This window comes from Mycteria americana, chromosome 2 (genome assembly GCF_035582795.1).
Source record: "Mycteria americana isolate JAX WOST 10 ecotype Jacksonville Zoo and Gardens chromosome 2, USCA_MyAme_1.0, whole genome shotgun sequence".
In the NCBI taxonomy this organism is placed as follows: domain Eukaryota; kingdom Metazoa; phylum Chordata; class Aves; order Ciconiiformes; family Ciconiidae; genus Mycteria; species Mycteria americana.
Window position 1 is genome coordinate 35,071,969 of NC_134366.1, and position 24,665 is coordinate 35,096,633.

Here is a 24,665-nt window from a genome sequence, read left to right on the forward strand (position 1 = left end):
CACTTCAGAGTTATGTGTTTCATAGAAATAATTACTTTTACATTTAAAGGCTGAGCACAGACAGGGGAAAAATCCCTCCTGGCTTTCAACATTTAAATGTGTCATCTGGTCCAGTGATGTGATAACAGAAATCCTACAAGAGCTGTGCTCTCTTCACAGCATCGGGGCGAAGCAGAATGCACCAAGGAAGCCGCCTGCAGAGAAGGGCCAGTGTTTTACTCGCTCGGAGCTCTTTTAAGTTCTTAACATTATAATTGTAATTAACAACAGATTTTAAGCACCTGTATCAGCTAGATATGTTGCAAATATGTAGGATGGTTTTTCTGCCGTTCCACACTAAAAATGATATAACAAAGTGATGTGGCTGACGCTATGCCAGGACCCAGTCTTGAACATCCAACTGTAAAACTGAATTGCCTGTCAGTTATGCTGCCTGGATACTGACGCTTTATTTTGGACAGACGTAGTTTGAAGATTTATGGGCAAAACATGCAATGTGAACCTTGAAGTAAATTGAACCTGATATCCAGACACATACAAGGTGCCTTTACTCTTCTGGTGTTCTGGTTTCAGCAAACTGAGGTGAGCACCTGGAGAAAGATACCAGGGGACACTGCAGTGTACTGTGCTTTTGATGAGATAGGGGACTAGGAAGGTCTCTTTCCATAAGCATGACAGACATTTGCTCCAGGGGAAAGGAAAAACACGTCAGAAAGCTTGCACTGTCAGGTGGACTTTCTATATGGAACCACTTTGGTTTGGTGTAGGTTAACTTGGGGGGGACAAAAAAAACCCAAAACCACAAAACACACCCCTCCCCCCCCAAAAAAAAATAAGTTAACATGGCAATACACGCAGAGAGTTTGTTTTGCAATGTTTAAACTATGTCAGGCAAGGTTTCAAAATTTATAAACTAGCCAAGAGGAAATCCCAGTTGTGTAGAGCATGAATGGGCGGCAGGAGCGGGGGACAAGAGAGGACTCAAGTCAGTCACTTGTTCCATCTCTCCTGGGGAATATAAAGGGAGATTGATACTGAGAGGGCAGAAACGATGGAAGATGGGTGACACGTGACCAGCTCAACATGGAAAAAAATGAATAAAACAGGCAGCCACCTGTGTTGGGAAAATAATTCCATTAAATATGGTAGAAGAAAGTAAATCCGTTTGGCAAGGACTCCTCTAGTTGTCATTAGAGGTTAGTTTAGAGAGTTAATAACTGTAAGCATAATCATTCTTCAGTGCATCCACAAATTATATTTTGCTCTACTTGACTGACCACATAACAGACATGGGGAATATGTAACAGCACAAATAGTATGTTTGATAGATTGTGATAATATTTACGAGGAAAGACGGATACCTATTTTTTGTGTATTGATCTGTTTTGACTGAAGAACTTGTTTAATAGTCCTTGGCACTTTAGGAACATAGTGAAGAGAGCATCAGAGAGGGAGTGTCAATCACAGGGACACTTTCCAAGGTATACTGCAGAAAGTGCACTTTTTCTTTGTTGCTTTTTATGGCAATTACAGTCCCCAAAATTTGGTCAGAACTCTTCTGCAGCAGCGAGGCGTCATTGCATTTAAAACATTTGTGCCTGTGTTGTTAATAAGAGGCAGAGCTGTCCATTAAGTTACACTTGCCAGTATTTTAAGGTTATTTTTGACACTGTAATTTTGAAGGGAAGAAGGGAGGGGAATTCATAAAAATGTATTTTGTTCTCTAAAAGCCAAGCCCAGTACCTCTCATTATATTGCAGACTCTCCCTTTAGATAGCAATTACACATGCTCTTGACAAGCAAAAACCCCTCTTATTTCTATAAAATGGGATTAATGTTTAAATGGATAGTTTCTCTATTAATAAAGGACATTTGAATCTCTGAATTGTACTCTTAACTACTTCTTATTAATAGTAGTGTTAACAGAATACCTTTACTGAAATAATATGACTGCCAGATCGACTCTAAAATGGTAATGATCCAGCAACAAAAATGAAGTTAGAGGAAGATAAATTGCCGTGCAATATCAGATCCCATTTAATAACCCCTCTCTGATCACAGAAGACTACATGTTTCAGAGGAAGAAGTAAGAAGTTCTACATATTAAAACAAGGAGGAGCTGCTTCCAGTATTGCTGGTAGTTTTATAATCAAAATAGGAGTGATTTTATCTTTTTTAAAAAAATAAAATACATCAGTCAACAGTATCACTGTGGATCTTCTTCTAAAGGAACAGTCAAGTTCAAGAAGATTTGCGGCAACAAGTTCCCAGCAAATTGCATGCCCTTATGTGTCTAAAATTAGTTCTTAAATCTATCTGCCTTACAGGCTTATTGATTGAACCCTTTATTCCTACTTGTTGAGAAGAGGGCATCTATACTTTTGTTCCTTACTGTTTGGTATGATAAGAATAATACTATGTCCAATCTCATCCACTTTTATGCAGCAGTGACAAAGTCACTCTTCAAAGATTTTTCTCTTCTTTTCTTTTTCAGAAGTGAAAGTAAGAATTGTGCGAGATAGTTGTTCCAGGTCTCCTCTTCCTCCAGTCCCTATATTCTTTACCCACCTTTGTTCTCTCCATTGCATCACAGTGTCCAACTGCCTTTCCAGCTGCAGTTCTCCCTCTGGTGATGCATACCATTAGCCTGGATGCAATATTTCAGTGGAAAGCTAATTTTCCCATCCAGGGAAACCACACTATTATATTGTGATGGATAATATTACCCACGGGAAGCATTTTAAGGATGCGTATTCCCTTGTCCTGCCTCCCTGCAGGGCTCAGAGGCAGAAATCGTTCCTGAGGTTCTCAGCAGCCAGTTGGCTGACCTCCAAAATCGATCAATGAACTGCTCGTACAACAAATTAGAGAAGTCCCCTATGTTAGCCCAGGCCTTCCTATGCTGACTTTAATCTCCCATTGTCTCTATTCATCCCCAAAAGCAACAGCGCAGCTCCAGCTTGCTCTTCCTAACAGCCCTACCCCTAAGGCTGCTACAGGCACCCTACCTCCGCACTGGTTCCAGCTCTTCCTTCTGAGCCAACACCACTGACTTTTGAGGGCAAAATTTGATGAAACAGCTGAGAGCTGCAATTGCTCAGGAGCGGCATGAGCAGGCACTATACACAGATCGTTGCCTACTCACTCAAGAACTCTTCCCCACTCAGCTCTATAAAATCTTTCCATGCCATTTGCCGTGAAGAAAGCACTTAATGTTATTTCTTTGCATTTAATATGGCAGTGGTGAGAAGAGAAAGAAGACTTAAAGCTGTTGCTTTCTTATTTCTTATTTCCTTCCCTAACACACTGCACAGGTGCACTGGCTATGACACTGTTAGAGATGTGGAAGCAATTAGCATAGGGCAGAAAATGAGGGGGTCAGTGGCTCAAGCTCTACAATAAGGAAGATTCTCCACTCAAGTCACATGTCAAAGGGGAAAAAACCCCCAACCAATCCCTAAATTATCATAAATTTCATCCTTTTTCATCACAAAAAATAGTCAATTTAGTTGAAGAAAAATTTTAATCTGCCTCAACAAATCTGGCTGATACCCTCAAATAAAAATAATGGCTGGAGTGATACAGTTACAAATTGCTCAGAAAGTTGGACTAAAACCAAGCTTATCAAATTCCCAAACAGTGCCTCTCAAACCCTGCAGAAAATCTTCAGGAAAATGATTCAGAAATGCTGTGGATTATACTCTATCAGTTCAAAATATGTGCCCAGTTTTTTATTTAATTTATTCTGTCTCAGTAAGCTTTACTATTTTTCACCACAGCTGAAGTTACTGCCTTTCTAGCAGAAGTGGAGAGCTGCAGGTCAGTAACTCCTAGATACAATCACAGCATTTCAAAATGTTATCTCCACCTTCCCCCCAGTATGTCCCCGTCCTGTCCCATCTCCCCCTCCCCCCCAAATAAAGCCCCCACAACTCCAGTCAATCCTCCACCCCTTCAAGAATTTTTATATGCAGTAAATTCATTTTCACTGATATGACGGTCACTGCAAGACCTGGCCACTGTCCAGCCTTGTGAAGATCCTGGTGTCAATCCTTTGTTTTGCCTCACCCTTCACTGAGCATGCTCACCTTCCAATCTCATATAGACTGAGCGAGCTCAGTATTTTATACTATTAAGTCTCCGAAAAGGCTGCAGTTCTTTGACCTCACTGGCTTCCTACACAGAAAAACCATGGGTGTCATTTATCACCCAAAACCATCTCTGCAGCCATATGATGCTCTATTCACTAGAAAGGATAATCACCTGGTACATGAAGTGAAACTGCTGTATAGGCAGAAAATGTTAGAGAAAATTTATTTGAGACCACTAGGATATTTAAACATCATGCAAAACCACATTAATTTCACAACTATTACTTTGAAAGGAAATTTTCATGCACTGCCCAGAGTTGAGGTTTTTCTGACAGCCGGTCTTGCAGGAGGGGAGGCTAATCTCCCTGCTGGAGGAAACTACCAACAGTGTCCCATACATTGGCTCTAGCAGATTGAAAGGAACAGACAACCGTCTCAAATATCACTAAACAGCCGTGACGCAAAGTCCCTACAAGCACCAGCACAGGTCATTTTGTTTGGGATCAATGCCTCTATGAAGCTGGAGTTCCTCTAGCTGGCCAGTTTCAGTCTGATCAGCCATAGCAGATTAACCTTTGCATCAGGCAGAAAGAACCCAGGTACAAGGTTACAAGTGAAATAAGCTGAAATCCAGACCGCACTTATAACAGCTTTTTAGTACTTTGACTTTCCTAGTTAGGAACCTGAAGGCACCTGCCATGTGTTAACTCAGAGAATTCAGCCTATTCAGCGACACCTTCCAAATGCCAACCCTAAAGAAACGCTTTTTCTGGTTTCATCTCCGTAAGTTTACTGTCCTTGCTCCATTTGTACTGAAACGTGGGAGGAAGCATTCACAGCTTTTCCAAAAGGTCACTGACTTTGATGATCAAAGCATTTCCCGACCCATCTCACCTCCTTGGCAGCAAGTCTCGAGTTTTGCACCTTTAACTAGCTCCTACCTCTCAAGATAATAAGGGTCCAAAATGTGTGTTATGTGAAATACTGCAGAATCATCTATGCAAAATTCTACTGTTTAGTTTTATTTCTAAACATATTTGTTATTTTATGGGTTTTCTATAGAGACCAACATACATAACACATTTACAGTGCAGTTGAAAGACCGTTTAGATCAAGCAGCTCACTCCTACCATTATACATATATCCTTGCTATCACTGTCAAGGGTTCCTTGATTGTAGTTGAAATGATGTAGCTGAAAGTATACAAATGTCATAATGTGTAGATATAATTTTAACATTTCATTTCTAAAAATCAAATCAAACGCACACCTTGATGTGTGATGGCAAGTTACTTTGCTTAAGATGTTTTTCCTTGGCCATGGTGAGACAGGAGACTCCCGTTACATCTCTTTGCTACAGACGTGTAATCCTGTCTGTGCAATTTATTGGATGAGATTTTCAGTCTCCCTTTTATGGCAATTATTCTTCTATGTTTCAGGTCATTGGTGATGAGAAGCAGATATTTGCAGAACATAGGATTCTCCAACAAAGAGCTGTCTAGCACAAAAATGGAAAGAAAAGCATGAGGTATGAAAATCAAAACTCAATTTAAATATGTTCTGTTTCCAAAGCATCATCTAAACTTTAATTTGGCGAGTATTCTTGGAGGTGCATGGTCCAAATGTTGTCCACCATGAAGTTAGTTTAGGTCAGCTCCTGACAGACCACAGTCCAGGGTTATACTTGTATAGGTTGCTTCGTCTGTAATAAACAGAAATGTGTACAACTTTGCTCAAAACTTGAATCATCATGATCTAAAAAACTTCCATAGTGTAGCATTTTTCTGTTAGCTATTGTATAGCTATGTCACATCCATCAGAAGTGAGAATTATCAGTCAGCAGATCATCAGTAAGAACATGTAAAGATATTTGTCTAATTTGGTGCAAGTTCTAATCTTCAGAACTTCAGGAGAACTTCACACCAAGCAGAAATGACTGTATGCCCAGACAGTCTTGACAAACATAGCTAAACAGTTTGTTCTGTTGTGAAAGTTAGTTCAGATCATTTTATTTTACAGTGCAAATTCATCTCACATTGCTGATTTTAGCAAGATTTTACAATGGTAAGTCAATGTCTGTCATCATAATTCATATACTGAATCACTAGCATCCACCCAAGTAATTTTGTTTCAAAGTTCTTTAGAGGTTAGCCTTAAAAAAACCTAAGGCTTAAACTGTAATCCATATATGAACTTTTTGCCTGGAGGGAAAGAGAGTGAGCTTTCCTCCACTTTCTCCATATTAGGAGAGAGGTGATTTGCCACCTAAGAAATGTGTAGGTTTTTCAGCCTCCCAGATCTACCTGTCCCAAGAGAAAATGGGCTCAAGACACACGGATTTCGTCACCACAGGCATAGGAGCTCAAAATCTGGCAGTTCCTATAGTTGTCAGACTGTTTCAGAATCACTAAATTTGATTTATTCACAGATTTCAAAGCCAAAAGAAACAAAGCAATCATCTTTACTCTTCCTATGCAGAATCAAGGCTACAGACTTTTACCTAGCTGTTATTGTGCCAAGTTGAATACTTCCTATTGAACTGAAACTGTTTAAAGAAAAAAAAACAATTTTGAGCCCCAGAGCTGATGTTTATATTCTGTTGGGACTCAAACCAGGGTTTTCTTTTACTTTTTCATTTATATCCTGGTAGAACTAGCTGGAATAGCATCCCTCTGCTAAGCTTTGTACAAATACATAGCAAGCACAGCCTGGTCACAAGGAACTGATTGTTTAATGCACAAGACAAGGAAGGGCAGGGATGGGGGAAAAATGGAGATAGACAAGTTTACAGATGGAAAGACTAAAACACAAAGAGACTGATAGCCACATTCTAGCGTCTTCCACCCCTACTGTAAGAACTGCGTAAACATGTGCTAACCCCTTAAAAATCCTGCTCCAAACAACTTGTCCCAGACCACTCAGGAAATCAGTGACAGGGCACAGGACGTGCGAGTGCCATGGGAAGAAAACTGCCACCAAGATCAGGGCTTTGAAAGTAACTGTATAAATATCACAAGAACCCTTCTCTGTCCCAAAGTGTTCACACCCTGAAAAGGCAATTATCTTGAGAGCAAGGCAGGTATTCATAACACCTCCTGACAGCCCTTGGCATTGCTAGGTTTGGCCTCCCTTTCCAGCTATGAGCAGAAATCACATACCAAAATCAGATACAAGGAAATTGTAGCTACGTATAATAGGTAGCAGAAAATTACTGACATATATAGATAAACACTCACCCCACACTGTTTTCTCTCTCCTATGTTTTCATTTACCTGGTAAAACAACTGACCAGTAGCCTAACTTAGAAGTCTGAGATCATTTATTATTTTTTTAAAAATAAATAAATAAGTAAAGAAATAAATGGCAGTCATGGTGAATGCAACTTCCATTAAGTTCAGCCTTCAAACAAATTGTCCTTCTGTTTCTGCTACCATATACTATATGAGATGAGGAAAACTAGGGAAATTCTTACTTTTTCTGGGGAGCACATCACTAGTGCATACAATACCTCCTACCTGTGTGTTTTGTGACTGGAGTACAATCATTACCAGTAAAAATACACCAAGGAATTCCAAGGTGTGAAGGGCTCTCTTACATATTTTCCAGATTAGTAGCACTTTTCTGCTCAGCAGCCATATTAGCAGCCACCCGACACTGCAAGCCAGGCAAGTAACTGTGGGTGGGATCCAGCTGGCAGAGCATAAGTACCTGTGCTCTGGCAGACAAAAAGGTAACTCTGAGAGCCATTAAATGCATCTCTTGCTCTCCACTGATGAGATAAAGAAATTCAGTTATTTATGTTAGGATGATGCACACATTAAGCACTTACAACTAGATTCACACGCACACCTCAGAGTCCAGATGCTTCTGAATGCTCCAAAAAAAGCAGTTATCTCACTGGGGAAGCCATGCTAGCTTCCCACACTCTCCTCAAAACTATATGGAGTTTAGCTTGAAGGCTTTTAAGCTTGGTTCAGTTAGTGCAACCCATGTCCTGTGTACCACCTAGCTGCAGATGGTATACAACTTCGCTTCTTGTCACCTTGTAGTAGTCTGTTTGTCCTATATATAGAAAGTGAGGGGACAGGTTTGAGTTTAGCTTTCTTCTTCTCACCCCTTGAGACAGATACTATGAACACTTCAATCAGAAGCTGCTTCTGCTAAGAACGATTAGATGTTTCCTTGGAAAGCTAATGAGATTTTAAAAATGTATTTGTGATGTTATTCATTTCACTTGATGGTTGTACACAGCTTATTGGAAGCAAGTTAACAGCCTCAGTCCAGAGGTGAAGAACTGGTGTCCACACTAAAGAACAGACCACATTTCAAATGGGAAGAAGAAAGAAAGAAAAAAAAATCACTGAGCAGAAGAACAAACGGGCATTACTCATGTTCGTAGCACTATAATTTCACATGGAGCAACAGGTGACAATTTGTGCTGCAGGAATTAGGGCAGTACTATGAATAAATTGAGAATTCTTGTCTCCCTGCTGCATCACATCCCTCCCACCTTTACAGAGATCCTGTTAAATTAAGGCTAGTGGATCAGAGGGAGTGAACTCATAAAAAGGTTATCATCACATCATAGGCTTTTCTTCAGGGCTCAGAGTTGGTATTGCATGAGATCATGTATGAATAAAAACAAACCACCTAAAAGTCTTGCCAGCTGCCCCTCCCCTCCCCCCAGTTATTTCAGACAAAGTCATTTCCTTTTAATTACGCAGCTTAGTACATGTAGAAATACAGCTTATTCTCCATGTAAATGCATATCCAAAGTTAGATTATAGGACCAAAATTAGGCTGTAGGATCTACCACTGATGGGTCACAAGCTTCGAGTCCCCTGACAAAACTTTTGGGTTTTTACAGACATAGGCTCAGGTGGGAACTCGAACCATTCCTCGTCAAGTTGTTGCGTGAATGTTTTGCCATACAGCCCATCGCAGCCAGTGGGAAGGAAGCTGTTTGCTTTGGCATGATTGCAAGATGCCTGGCACAATGGACAAGCAATGCTGTTGGCAGTTCGTATTAGTAAGTAAAGACACAACCTGAATTAATACCATTATCTCTAACTAGAGGTCAGTGCAGATTAAAGTACATTTTAGAGTCAATTTAAATACTTGTGAACTCCCATTTAATGCAGGGAAGTATTATATGCCTCCACGGAGAGAGAGACAGAGATTAAAGAATTAATTCAGAGCAAGCTTGGGATAGAACTAAGGTCAAATCTCCCAAGTTTTTAAGGTATTTGACAAGAGACAAGATCATATGGCATTGCGCTTGAGGCTAAGCCTGCTCTTGGGGATGCCATCTGCCTGGGTGGCTGGCTGTCTGGCTGCTCCAGAAAGCAGCAGTCCTGTATCTCCTTTGCATCAACACTGGTGCTTATCTGGTCCCACAGGGAGCTGGCCCAGGCACCGATGAGTCACTGTTCACCTGTGCTGGCCTGTGGGAAGTAATGGCGAGGTATGAGAAATGGGACTGCCCCATTCAGCAGCAGGTAGCCATTACAGCAGCTTAAATGTAGTGCAAGAACTTACCCAAAGTAAAATGGCAGCTGCCTATCTCACAGGTATGTTGTAAAGAGGAACACAAAGATTATTAAGTACTCTGAGTCTCCAGTGAAGGCAGACTTCCTCTAATAATTCAAAAAATCCTTGCCCCATTGAGGTAGCTGAAGAAAATGGCAAAGAGATTCAGCTATTTACATTTTGGATTCAAATAATTGTCATTCAGAGTCTTTTGTAAATACATATCCCAAGCAGAAGACCTAGAAGAATCTCTTCTGGGCTGCCAGAATACTCACTGGGTTTCCAGAGCATTTCAGCCTGCAGAGTCACCCACACAGCACGGGGGAGGCAGCATTTGGGGGTACATAATGCAGCTTTCAACTAAATAATCAGCCAGCTTCTTCCTGAGCAGGCTGGCTTACGAGGTGAAGTTCAGGTATGCAAGGAAAGGACTCCTACTGTTACAGAATTTAAGCAGTATATGCCTCCTATAAAATTCTTTGAAAAGGATGTCTGGATACATCCAAACCTAAAATCTTTTCCTCTCCACCATGAGGATACCAAACCAGAGCCGAAAACATGACTTGCTGCAAGCTATAAAACTTTGTTTCAGTTTTCTGAAGTTTTCAGTGGTTCAAAGCCCTGATTCCACTTCACCACCGCTCCTTGGTAGGGAAGTGCTCCAGTGCTGTGCAGCTTATTGAAGTATGCAATAGGCACTTTGAGTAAATTCTGGAGGGGGGGAAGGGAAGATCAGCGGAAAGTGGTATGACAGTGTTTGCTCACAAACCGAAATTACTGAGGTTACTAACGCTAGGGCAGACTATGAAGAACTACTGGAAACCCTAATGAATTGAACAGCATAAGATTAAGTTTGCTGTAGCTAAGAACATGAAGAGGCGCTTTCAGAGGAGCAATTTAAAATTACTCATACATGTTGATTTCTAAACTAGTTGTAGTTTCTTAGAAAAAGTTTAAGCATGATCCTCAGCAATTTAACAAAGATATTTGCTCAAAGTGCAGAAATGCAAATAAGATACTGGTCTGTACTGAGAAGCAGATGAAAATATGGTAAAATATTAGAGAGCCAATACATATATATATATTATCCATGAGTATATGACCTCATCTTTACTCTGGAGTTCAGTTTCTGAAAAAAACCACTATCTACTCCTGAAAATACAGAGTTGAAGGAGATGAACTGAAAAGAACTCAAGAAAGAGGGTAAGAGATGAGACGAGAAGACTTCCATAGAAGTACTTAAAAAGATAGAAGGTCAAATTAGACTAATCTTTTTGTGGTAACAGCAGAGTATGGGAATGTCAGGAAAGAAATGCTGTTGAAATAGCTCCTTTTCTCCTCTACAATCATGTTCCATTTCTCATTGTGGGATCTGTGAGGTAACTTAGGAACCTATGTAGTATTTTGTAGAAGAAGGGATGGAAGAGCCTATAGTTCCAGAGCTATGTACACACCATAGCTTTGCAAGTACACACCATAGCTTGTGGTGCAGAAATTTGCCATACTGCAGCTGCCATTGCCGTAGAGCTCAGCTCTTCAGACAGGACATCCTTTAGAGACCACCAAATTAGGTTGACTAAATGCCTATTCTATACAAAAAGCCAGTCTTTTGGTTTTTACAGCGACATAATTTATATTTCTGCATTGTATGTGCTTTTGGTGTTTCTTCCACCTATTTTGTATTCATATTTCAAGGGTGGACTTCCCTGCAGGGACTTATGCCAAAGTTTACAGTAGCATAAACACATGTAGTTTTCAAAGAGCTTATCTGTTGTAGAAAAGAGAGAGGAAAGGCATCCAACTTCAGAGGTAGTGAATTTCAAAGTTTTTTCTTCCCTTGGATACCCTTCATAGAAATCTCTCAGAGACAGTCCACCAAACACCAATATTGCTGGGCCACAGGTGGAAAATCACTATGATAAAGAGTTAAAAGGAAGTTGAATAACAAAGAGTGCCATTGAACCCAATTAGCCATTCTTATAATAAGGGGAGAAAGGGGGGGAAGAGAGACAGCACAACCTTTTAAACCAAACATTTAAATGCTCAATAAGCCTTCTATTGCAACATATAATTAGCCTGTTGAACACATTTCCACAGGATATTGTTGTGCTATATAGTTTAGTGAGTACGACTGTAGGTATTCCTCAGTTTTAATGTACCCAAGGTAAACACTATTTTATGGCTTCTGGCATGACAATAACCATCTTGTACTTGTGTTGTAAATCCCATTGTATATCTCCCACCCAACACAGACACAGACTGTGCAACTGGTTTCAGTGTGTAAGTTCTGCATTGGAGAATTTCATGTTAACCGCTGTCAAATACATGGTTTTGGGCTAGGGAAAGTGTTGCCAGTGTGACAGTTTGCACCTCCACAAGACCTACTCAGTACAAATGATCCCCTCCCTCCTACCCTCCCTCTCTCTTACTCAGGAGCGTGCCTATTGCCATTTTGTAGTAAAGCCAGTCAAAAATTATTCCCAAGCTGTTGAGATTTTGAAGCTGTCTCCTTAAAAAAAGAAATCTGTATCAATGAAGAGGTGTTATAAGCTGAGTGGTAATAATAGGTGGGAAGAGAACAAGAACTGTTTCTTTCTTGTCTTTCATTTAAATGTTTCTATTTTTAAACAGACCTGCCAGCTCTGCTTGTCATTTTTTAGCCATAAAGGAAGCTGGTTCAAGGTCTGTCAGCATGATAGGTCTTTCCTCCATGGAGGTCTTGCTTCCATTTAGCCTGGAGATATTACCTTTCAAGTATTCTTTTAATAGAGAACAAATATTTTAAAGGTCAGAAGTATATGTGCTCTTTAAACTCTATTTTTCTGATTTCTAATAGCTGCCTTGTTAGCAGGGAGGATCGTCATGCAGTGTTCAGCACCCTATTGCTTGCTCCTGATACCCAACTCACAAAGCTAGGGGCCAGTCCAACTGCTGCATACAGGAAGAAGAGTATTTCAATTCATGTAGTGCTTCAATAAAACTGAACCAACCAACCAACCAACCAAAAAAATCCCAAACCCCACACATGCATGCACACACACACACACACACACACACACGGCTGCAGCGGCTTATTTCACAACAGAAAAAAGACAGAGAAGACCATCTTAATATTGGTTGATTTAAAATTGTAAGAGGTTCACCATTAATTACGCTCTCTGGAAAGGCAATCACGAGCATTTAGCAAACGCCATGCCTTTCTCCACACATCCCAAAGCACCCTAGGGTACAATATCGTGCAATTCAAAATGTACGCAGGTTCTGTACCTTCTCCAGAGGCACCTGGCACTACCTATGGCCAAAAAGAGGGTATTGGACTGCAGCATTAGTACTAGGTAAAAAAATACTCTGATATTTCAGCCTTTCCAAAGTATTTTAAACAAAAACAGCAAAAGATACTTGAAAGGAAAAAAGCAAACTCACCATTCTGGAAACTAAGAGCTTTCTCCTAGATCCGAATTATGGCATTGGTAAAGACATCAGCACTGTTGAAAGAGCACTTATTCTTGCTCCAGCTTTGAAAAACTTCGGTGTGCTCAGGGTTCAGGTAGGTGCTGGGAGCACACCTGGCGAGCTTAGGGGTGCTGAGCAATGCCTACTGGAATGTGCAGTCTAGCAGGTACCTGGCACCACTTGTTCAAACAGACAGGAGGCAGTGAAGGAACTACATTACCCATAATGGCCTTCAACGGGTTTATGATTACACCTGAAACCAGGAGAGGTGGTGCAGGAGTTTCGCCTTAGGGAGGAGAGATACGCACGAACAGGTTTGAGGAAGAAAGCATGTGCTCCTTGTGTGCCGCTGGAAGAGAGTTAGGGTTTTCTACTTTCACGCGCCATGTTGCAGATATATTGAACTTGCGGGGAGGGGGAAAAAGGATGGCCTTCTGATAAAGGTCAAGGTTAGAAATAATTAGATTTACAGGCAATGAATACAGTGATCAAAATCGCATGAACCTGTATGACCGGTTTGGGCATCTCTGTGCATGTGAGAGAATCTGACAACTGGGTATGAGGAAGCAAGAGAAGGAGGGGTGGCAACGGCCTGAGAAAACATCTACAGAGGAGAGAAAGCAGAGACATTTGGGTGAGTGGCGGGGGAAGAGTTCCTTTTTGGCTCCATGACCTTGAGGAAATAGCAAGTTTTCCCAGATGTTATATTGCAGCTGTTTTTCTCATTGATTTCAGCGTTTTGTAGGATAAAGTTGATAAAGATTAGAGGGACAAAGATTATAGCCACAGAGAGATAAGTGGTCTTTGCACCAGGAATGTCACGGGGAGTTGGAGAAGAGATGATCTCCCTGTCCTCTTGTTATTTGCTGCCTGTGTTTTTGTGGCACTTAGGACTCACAGCTGAAACTCCCCTTTGATGAAAAGAGGCTTCACACACTTTCTAAGCCTGCCTCCAAAATGCTAAAGTATAAATCAAACAGTATTAAAAAATTGAGAAAGGCAGAATCCGGGTTGTTTATGGAGGAGATAGTGTCAATATTGGTGGGCAATTTTCACCAAATAAGCTACTTGCCAAAATAAGTGGTTTTGTTTGACCAGGGCTGGTAGCAAAGTGGGGTGAAACTCAGCAAATAGTTTCATCTGGAAAAAAATGAAGTTGAAATGGTGCCAACGCTGATTCAGCTAAATGGTCAATCCATTGCAGCACCATTCAATTCCTTCAGAGAACTGAATGCTTTCCCTCCCCCTGCCATAATCCAGAAAACAGCCTTTCCCACCTGACCATATGGGATTTTGGGGTGAGAACCTCTTCTATTTTGTATAATAAAGTAAGGCATTGACTGTGACAAAGATGAAAAAAGAGATGCCCCATCTCCAAATGCTTCAACAACTAGATATATTGTTGAGAGAGCTCTGTCCCGCTGCCAGAAGCAGGAAGTTAGAGTAACACAGCAGGGTTATTCACTTTGTACAAACACTACCTGTTACAGAAAAATTAAGTAATTTATACTCCCACTGCCTCTCTAAAGGTGTAGTTTAGAAATTCAAGTTCTGGAAATAGAATATGTAGGGCAGATAAAGCCTTGTCAGACACCAGAAGGAGAAGAGAAACATTTCCAGAGACACTTAGTGGCTTACTCAGACCTATTAAGAAAGCAAGTATTTAATTTTTGTTATATATTTCATTTTCTGGGTTTTTTTGAGGTAGGTACTGTCTATCATGTGTCTCTAATACTAATGACAATGACACCCCAAACCAGTTGAAACTCACTGTATATATAATTATAATTATATTATTAAACTAATATAATTTAATAATAAATTAAGATCTTGCTATCTCAAACTCTAAATTTCAACTCCTTTCCTGTCATCTCAGACTACTCCTTAAAATTTCCATTTAGATAAGATACTTTTCCCCAGACTTCATTTCTCTGAATGGATCATTAGCTCATAACAGAAATGCTGGTTCCCAGTAGAAGTATTTTCAGATCCAGATGTTTTTGACAATCCATTCTGTTGATTCAAAGAATAATTTAAAAAATAGTAGTGGTATTTTACCTTAAACGGGAAGACTTAATTTTAGACTGATAATTTTTAACATGCCTTTTCACAGGGATGAATCAAAATTCATTAAATCTAATATGCTTCCCAACTGTTTCTCAGCTAGAAAATCACTATCGAGGTTATTTGTACCCGTAGCTTTGTGGGACCCTGCAGGTGGGACCCTGCTGACCCACATAAAGCAGCTACAAGATTTCAGTTCACCTCTGGGCTTCAGAAAAGGGCTTGACTGTTGACATAGTATATCTGGGTTTTCTGTACAAGGGTGACCAATTATTAGGTCCCACATTTTTATTAAACTCTGCCACTTCTGTCTTGCTTCATAATGGAGTTTACCTTGAAGGCATCTCAAGTAGGTGTTTAAAAGACAGCACTGCATACCCTGCTACCTCTCCAAAACCAGATCTGACCAGTCAGCTTCCGTTTCCAGACTCCACTGAAACCCATACTCTGCAACAACTTTTCTTTGAACATCATTTGATGAGACACTGTGGTTTTCTGCAGTTTGACTCATTTTCAAGGCAAAGTCTTCCGGAAAGCGGATTTAGACTGTTAGGTCTTAGGAATGACGAGTATTTTGTGGACAGTTAATAAGCAATTTCATGTGTTTAATTAACTGCACTGTTTGTGTACAGGGGAAACCCACATGCTGTACATGCAGACAACAGCAATAGCAGATGCTCGCAGGCTCATTTGGCAGTATATTTTTCACAATTTTTGTTTGCTAAGCTCAATCCACTTCTCAGATAAATTTCTGCCATTTAAATCAATGGAATTTGGGGAGGAATATTTTGGGACAGAAGCGGGACCTATGGTTAATTTTCAAATGGAAAGTTTGGAAGCTGATAACACATGTATGTAGGAAGCCCTGGATGAAAGCTGGACACGATGGGCAGTCCATGTGAACGCAGTGACTAGCGTAGCAAGAGCAGGAGAGCTGGTCTGCAGCAGCTAGGGCTGCCAACTCCAGGGCACAAGCAACATCATGGGATACTTACCTCACTTTGGAAGTGGGTGAATGCCGCCAAGCCACATCCTTTGGCTTTTGCAACCTTACTGGTAGTGGTGGCAGGATCCTGGAAAGCTTGGGAGTGTAAACAGTCACATTCTGGCTTGCCGTAACGTAACATATATGGGAAGTGGCAGCCATGTCTTCACTTTTTATTTGATTACAGTATGTGCTTTCCACTTCACTGATTTTTCCTTTTTGTTTGTTTGTTTAAATAACTACATAATTTGATGGCTAAACCTAGCAATGATTGCAGGGTCAAAGGGCTCACTTTGGTTCTGTCTGTAAACATATTTCATTTGCCTGCAACAGATTGAGTAGCTGGGGCAGAAAGTAGCATATCTTTTTGGACCTGATCTCAGTTTTGCCGCAGTTCTCATCAGAAGAATGATAAACACCAAGGCTTCAGTGTACATTACATATTGTTCTCATCTGTTTGTTTTGGTCATTCCTAAAGCTCATGAGAAAACAAATCTGAACCCCCTGCCCATCAAACTGTTAGAAGAGGGTCACCATAAACCCTAGGCTACGTGACAGTTACCTGTACAATGATTTCCAATGAAAATTAGCTGTGGCCACTACACCATGATTTATGCATGCACGTGTGAGAGGAAACAAAGGCACAATGTCAGGCCATTCAGATGTGGTCGCAATTTTTTTTTTCTCTACCCGCCCTCCTTCCCCCCCCAGTGGAAGAAAAACTTCCATGTCAGAGAATATTCTGGCCAAAGATGTTTACACATGAGGTAGCAGCTTGGGTATACCTCCCAACGAAATAACATTTAATAACCAAGAGAGGTGTGGAGGTGAAAATTTGGTTTCTGCCAGGTCTATGCTAGAAAATGTTTAATAGTATAGTTATGCTGGCAAAAGCGGTTTTGGCTGTTTTTACTGATTCCAGAGCCCTGAGTATAATCTATACCAGCAAAAGCACTTCTTCTGCCAGTTCTGTGTCCACATTAGGGTTGTTGCCAGTATCAAACGTTGCCAAAAATCACATTCCTAAGGGACATTACTTATACTAACAAAAGTTTCTAATACAAAGCAGGCTTTACAAACACTAATGAATACTCCACCCAGACAAGCAAAACCACCTTTCCTGACAAATAGTGAACCAAACCAATCAGACAGCTTTTACCTGGTTTCTGAAGGGCAGGATACAGTTCTGTGCAATGTTAAACATCAGAAAAACTACTCTCAAAGCATGTTGTATCCTCAGCGGGCTATCTCTTAGACTTCAGTCAAGGTGAAGACTTGGTTTAAAAAAAAAATCTGTGGCATTGCATTTTAATAAACACATAGAACTTGTGGCAACAGTACCACAGTATGGGAAACTACAGCCAAAGTCTGCAGCAAAAATATGTACTGAAACTGCTGCAGGCAATAGGCCAAACTGAAACAACACTGTGCAGCATGAAAGTTAGTAAGGAAGATGTTATACTGAGCAGCAGAAGCTATATCTGTATTAACTATATCTGCTTGCGCCCTGGGGAAAAAAATTTGAATCAGTTCTCCATGGTGAGCTGGACCAAGAACTGAAATGTGTTTTAAAAAAAAGGCGGGGGTGGAAATACCACCCAGAAAGTCCTAGTGAAAACACAGTTGTTCTGATTTGCATATATCAACAACTCAAGGAAAATCATTGGTTTCCTCTAGTATTTGTCTTAGTGAAGGAATAAGTATACCATGCCCTTATGCTGATTGAACATTATTTTAAAAAGAGATAATTTTTTTTCTAATGAAGAGACACCTTTAAAGAGGATTATCCAATCGAAACATTAATATGAATAGGTAGCTGGCAAATTGGGCTGAAGAATATCAGGGCAGGAACTTTCCTGAATAGTGAGCATATGGTTGCCAAAAGGGAGTTGGAGGAAGGGCTTTGAAAGTGGCAGAGAAAGATCTCTTTCTCTCTTGAACTAGCAAGTGGGTTGGAACTTGTGCCCTAGGGAAGGACTCACAAGATGTCTTTTGTACCATGAAAACATTTGTGTTTCCTCTCCGTAACTAAAGCTGTTTAGCTTGTTAGTTGCTAGATTACTTTATACAAAGTGTGTTCATTAAACAAACAATTTCTTTTTGTGTTTACACCGTTTTCACTCTGTTGCTAGCAAACCTCTCTCTCCCACAGCCGAATCTGCTGCGCTCTGCAGGGAAGGTTCACTTACTTCATTCCCACAGAGAAAAGGCACCAGGTCACCTCAAAAGAAGGAAAACAAATTTGGCTTGAGCATGCAAGCCTACCACCTTGGTCAATAAGGCACAGGCAAAGACTCCCATGGCCCGAGCAGTGATTTGCAGAGACCTGTCCTGGAGAAGTGCTTGCAGTGATGCCCCCAGATCCGAGGCAGACGTAGTAGTAGATGACGGGGCCACATAGCACTTACTTCTGTAGCATTAGACTGGGCCAAAGAATAACATATTTCAGGTTAGGAAAACCCTGTTTTTGTCCTATGTCCTGGTTTCGGCTAGGATGGAGTTAATTTTCTTCCTAGTAGCTGGTATAGTGCTATGTTTTGGATTTAGGATGAGAATAATGTTGATAACACACTGATATTTTAGTTGTTGCTAAGTCATGTTTGCACTAGTCAAGGACTTTTCATCTTCCCATGCTCTGCCAGGTGCACAAGAAGCTGGGAGGGGGCACAGCCGAACTGGCCAAAGGGCTCTTCCATACCATATGGCGTCATGCTCAGTATATAAACTGGGGGGAGCTGGCCGGGGGGCAGTGATCGCTGCTCGGTGACTGGCTGGGCATCGGTTGGCAGGTGCTGAGCAGTTGCACCACTTGTTTTTTTTCCCTGGGTTTTGTTCTTTTCTCTGTCTCTCTCTTGTTTTCCTTTTCATTATTATTATTATTATTATTATTATTATTATTATTATTACTATTACTATTACTATTATTATTAATATATATTTTTTCTTTTTTTCCAACTATTAAACTGTTCTTATCTCAACCCATGAGTTTTCTTACTTTTGCTCTTCCGATTCTCTCCCCCATCCCACCGGGCAGCTGTGTGGTGCTTAGTTGCCGACTGAAGCTAAACCACAACATCCTAGTTCCTCATTAAATCCCACAGACTTGTTAAGATGGATCGCTTCACTTACATTGCATGTCTCCAAGGAAGATGTTCCATGTGACAGTAAAAAAAAATTCTGCAGGCAGGAGCGACAAGGCAAAAGAATGGGGTCCATGCCAAAAAGTTCATGTCTTAAAGACTAATGAGCAGCAGGGCAAGAAAAATACTGTTCCATCACAGAAGATTTTCTTATATTATGTTTCTAGAAATGATTAGCACACTGTACTCAGCCACACCTGGGTAGAAAATAACTGATTACTAGAGGTGAAGCAAATAAGATGTTTTTGTTGTTTTTAGCCTGATTTCCTCAGGAAAGAGGGTCTATACAACCATGCTGTGTCTGTCTAAGACTCCAACTGATCCTCCTCACCACTCATTTGTGAATCCATTAGCCAGTTCAGCTCAGTTCAGTTCAATGCAGGGACAGACATCTCTGATTTGGTAGAATGCTGCAAGTTTCTTGAAAAGGCTCATCCAGGTAAAAGACAAAGCTAAGGATCTCTGTGGAGGAAAGGTTACTATATTATTAGACCTCAGAGAATCACAGAGAAAGCAACAAATGAAAGAGGGACTGTTATGAAAACACAAAATCCAGAGAAGGTTTCAGGGCTTGTCATTTTTTAACAGTTAAAAATCAGGTTCAAAACACAAATTTGTGAGAAATTCAGCTCCAGAAGCTCCTCTTGCTCATAGGAATACATTTTTATTTTTCTCTTGGTTAGTCAATGTCCATACAGGAAAAAAGAAGATATTTATGTGCATTTATACAACATAGACATAAAGAATCAGAATGTGATCTCATTGTAGATGCCAAGCAGCTCTGGTGAATTAAGTAGTAGGTGGCTAGCTTTGACCATATATGTTGTCAACATGGACCAGTTTTTCAGCAACAAGTATGTTAAGAACTTGAAAATCTGGCCACGGATGCCTCACTGGGAGTCAGGAGATATCAGATGCTTTTGAAAGTCAAGCCTTTGTTTAGGTGCCTATATGGAAAGCAGGCTCTACTGAAAATCAGATTTGAACTACCAGGCTAAGACCTGAAAAATGTATTCTAGCACCATTACAAACTTAAAACTGATTGTCTCCATGTTAGATAGGGGTTGAACACGGGCATAAATAATAGGAGTTTCACGTTCTTCATGCCATTTAAAACTGAAAGTAAGTATTTACGACCTGTGGTTTCTTCCTTTTACTTCAGACTGATAAAAATGCAATTTTGGAAAGGCTCAAACACATTAAAACTTTTGTGTTATATCTTCTTACCAACTTGAATAATTATTTGCTAAATATCTGTCAATTACAGCATAATTATAACTTTTTACCTATAAACCAAATATTCTTCCCTTTATCACAGATTATATCTCCACTAATATAGGAGCTAATAAGCCCTGAAAACTTAGGGCTGCAAATTCAGTGCTTTCTTCATTGTAAAGCGAGGGCTTTTTTTTTTTCTTTTCCTCCAGTTGAGAACATTTCCTCAGGTTAGTAGAAAACTTTTCTCCTATTTTAAGTTTAGTAATGCTTTAGCCTGTATTTAATGATAAACCCAAATGTAACTGATTTGTTGAACTGTGACCTAAAAACTGGCTAAATAGCAAGTCAGCAGTGAAGCTGTGAATGGAGCTAAAGGCTGACTTCTAGTCCCTTTTTGCAATTACCTGGCATCCTTAATCACAGCATGTTGTTGCAAACTGTGAGGTTTCCCTGAAATGTGGTCTATTACTGTGGTCCAGTACCTGAAGGGGGCCTACAAGAAAGCTGGAGAGGGACTTTTCGCAAGGGCATGTAGGGATAGGACAAGGGGTAATGGCTTTAAACTGAAAGAGGGTAGATTTAGATTAGATATAAGGAAGAAATTCTTCCCTATGAGGGTGGTGAGGCGCTGGAACAGGTTGCCCAGAGAAGCTGTGGATGCCCCATCCCTGGCAGTGTTCAAGGCCAGGTTGGATGGGGCTTTGAGCAACCTGGTCGAGTGGAAGGTGTCCCTGCCCATGGCAGGGGGGGTTGGAATGAGATGGTCTTTAAGGTCCCTTTTAACCCAAACCGTTCTATGATTGATGCTATGATTACAATAAGCCAGATGACTGCATATTTCTGCAATAACTGATGCAATAATCTAGTCTACTACATTTTGACATATCATACCCGATACTTTGTGTCTAATACCATAAGTATTCATTAGTCACATTTACTGTGTGGTATATCAGATAAAGAAATGTAAAGATTTCCTTTTGAATGTTGTGTACAACTAGAAATAGGAGTCAGGGTTTGGATAGTGGCTGTAGCACGAAAAACAGTATGTGCAAAACTATCATGGAATTGTATAAGAGACTTGGAGTGATCAGGTTTTATTCATCAGTTACTTATACATCATTTTGTAGGTTAAAAATGTACAGGTTTTGGTTGCATTTTTCATCTATTTCCCTTAGATAATTAGACCATATTTATTTTTATAGCAACTCTAATCAGTTAAGTTCTACTATGCCTTTGTCATAGACTTGAGACAGAGAACTGTGGATCCCACTTTCTGTGTACTCATTACCTGGAAAAAGGCACTCTGTTTCTCACTGTCAAGTACAGCAGGCAAGGGAAAATCTTATAACAATGCAAAGAACAAAAACCACCACTGATAAAGAAACTATTCAGCTATGTAATCACTCAGGTGTTCAATTAAGTTTCTGAGTCAGCAAAACATCAGATAATCTTGTTGTTGATGCAATTCAGATGCATGTTTAACTGTGTATTTTGATGTTTTGCTCTTTAGGAACAGCATTATCATACTCACATTGCATATGTATATGTTTTTTTCTGAGCTGGAATCTAAGCTCTGGAGTATGTATCTCTCAGCTCCACAAGCAACTGGTACTAACCAGACACTGTCACCATCCTGATAATACTGTCTCACCTTTTAATAACTGAAATGTAATTTTCCAACAGCTCTACAAACACCCACCTGATCTGCAAAACACTATCTCTGGAGCTGAAATCTTTTTTTTTTATAACAAGAAATTTCTGGTTCACTATGAGGGCATCACACATCCTCCTAATGCAGACCAACCCCACTCCTTTCAGAAAAGGCCTGGCATTATCATCCTTGCAAGGGAAACACAAGACCTGGCTTTAATTCCCAAGTGACCTCACATGGCCAACCTGAAGCACACATGATGGCCCTGAGATCTTCCTGGACGGTCTTTAATGTTGCCTACCAAAAGGGAAGATCATTTCTGGCCGCCTTAGGAGCAATAGGGCTGGCAGCCAAGAGCATTTCAGCTGAAAAGCCACTCCCAGACCTGGCCAGCTCCGGGAATAGCTGCCTGTCAGCTCTGGGCCCATGGTACTTAAAAGAGATTCTCTTATTCAGTAATACCGCCAATTGCCTCTGATTACCATAATGCCTGTAACTAATGCCTATGCTAGCAGAGCAGCGTGTGCTTGTAGGGCAGCCCTCCACCCACTGCCGGCACCCCCGGCCATTCTCCACAGCGTGCGAGGCAGGGGCAGCTGTGCACTCCCTGCATGTACCGACGTTTTTTGCACTGAGGCTGCTAATAAGGGAATAATAGCAGTGCAAGATGACAAGATTCTGACCTCATTTTCTGTTAATATCATGTTTCTCTTTGCTTTAGGTTTTCTCTTTTAAGGCTTTCGGAGGTTCCAGCTAAAAATGATTTGCCAGCTTAGAGAAAACCTGCAAGGTGTAATAAATAGTATGATTTAAGTACAGCGTATGCTGAGAATGCAGTTATAAAAAAGAAATAATGCCAGATCTTCAGCTGCTATTAATCAGAACAACTCTGCCAAAACGAGTAATTCCAGTTTACATCTTCTCAGGGTCTGATTCCTACGTTTACCACCAAAGCTGTTAAACATGGAACATTGCTTCAGCACACTAGGTCCCTGTTAACTGAAAGCTGTGGAAATAGGAGCATATTTGGTTTCGAGGCCTTTACGGAACCTGTTCTGGAAGGCAGGTTTCTGCAATGCACTGAATATTTTCAGTGCTGACTGGCTCAAGGGAGTGCTCCCTCAGAAATCTTGCAAGGTTCATTCCTGTTGCCTTCATTTTGAATGTAATGAATTATCTTTTTTGACACCTACAGGAGCAGGATAAGATCAAATAACGAATTGCCTTAAACTTCTTTAAATGACATGGATGGTTTCAGGAAACATTTTCCAGCAAAATAATGACCAGTGCTTAACCTGGCATCTTCCAATGTCATACACAATTCTCTTAGGCTTTTAAAACAAATGCAGTGAGGAAGCTGTGATTATTCAGGGATGATGAAATTGCAGTTCTGTGCCAAAGCTGATTGTGGTGTTAACAGCTGCGACTTCGCTGACTTCAGACAACTTTGAGTTTAGACCAGCAGTGACACTGCCCTGTGGGTGGAAGTTCAAGTAGGAACAGCAAATCAAAAAGGGCTGTAAAGCCATCTCAAAATGTAACAAAAAAACCCAGCTGCATTTCAGTAAACACACACACACACACACAAGTTAATCCATCTATGAAGTAAGAGGGTTTTGAATAACAGTTTGGATGGCAGAGGATCCATGAGGATTCCCTTTGCATGCAGTCCTTGCTGAAGGCCAAGTTCAAATACATACTTAAATTGGACAGTGATGCTGGCACGCTTCAGTAAAACTTCTAGACTATAGTAATGCAAACGCAAAAACACATAAGAATTACTCATAAATACTTGCCCATATAAAAACCTATATTTTTGCTTTCATATTATTAGCTACTCTTTTCACTGGCTTAGTTTACTGGCATTTTAGATTTCACTTCTATATAAAGAAATACTTTTTGGGATAGGGGCTCACTATCTCAGTTTATTAATAGTGGACAAATTTAGTCATAGTAAAATACTATTCATTAAAACATTAATATTTTAAATATGAGGGAAAAGAACAACTTACAAATCTGAAAAAAGTCCAGAGAGTGATCTTCCTGACGAGCGTCTTGAAATGAATCCTTCAGCAACATCTGCAAGCTGTAAGTCATCACTTTTTTCCCCTCATAAACATGTAAAATCATATACAAGTTCAGTCATGATTGTTAAATTGTGGATCAAAGCTACAGTTCGTTATAATGAAGAGAGTACTTAAATACACCCAAGAACAGCATTCATTATCTGTGCCACCAGGCCCATTGTTACTGTCTTTGCTGCTTTTAAAACCAGATGATATTGGTGTTTGGTTGAACAAATATACATATTTCTGATCTGACTAACAGTCTTGTTGTGAGCTGACACTGTCTCGCAAGAGATATGACCTGTCGAGCCTCACACACAGAGAGGTGGAGGCTCATGCTTGTGACTCCAGTCTCCTCCTCCTCTGTAGCTTGGGCCACATCTCACGCACTGCCGTGCAGTGCCTTCACTCTGGTTCCTTTACCACTGTTTATTTGCTGACCAGCTGCACCCGGAGCATTTGGTTACAG

The 24,665-nt window shown here is 40.5% G+C and overlaps 1 protein-coding gene across 3 annotated transcripts in view; it reads right to left on the bottom strand.

Annotated features, from left to right (window-relative positions):
* Positions 1-24,458, bottom strand: part of MACC1 (MET transcriptional regulator MACC1) — a 48,530-nt gene extending 24,072 nt beyond the window's left edge. For 2 of the 3 annotated variants that reach the window (XM_075492954.1, XM_075492956.1), the window contains exon 1: positions 24,143-24,458. The gene's annotated coding sequence lies outside the window, so the exon portion shown is untranslated. Of the gene's footprint in view, positions 1-19,592; positions 19,633-24,142 lie in introns of those variants that run through there. The other variant, XM_075492955.1, reaches the window with a different exon arrangement.
* Between the last annotated feature and the right edge of the window lie 207 nt (positions 24,459-24,665).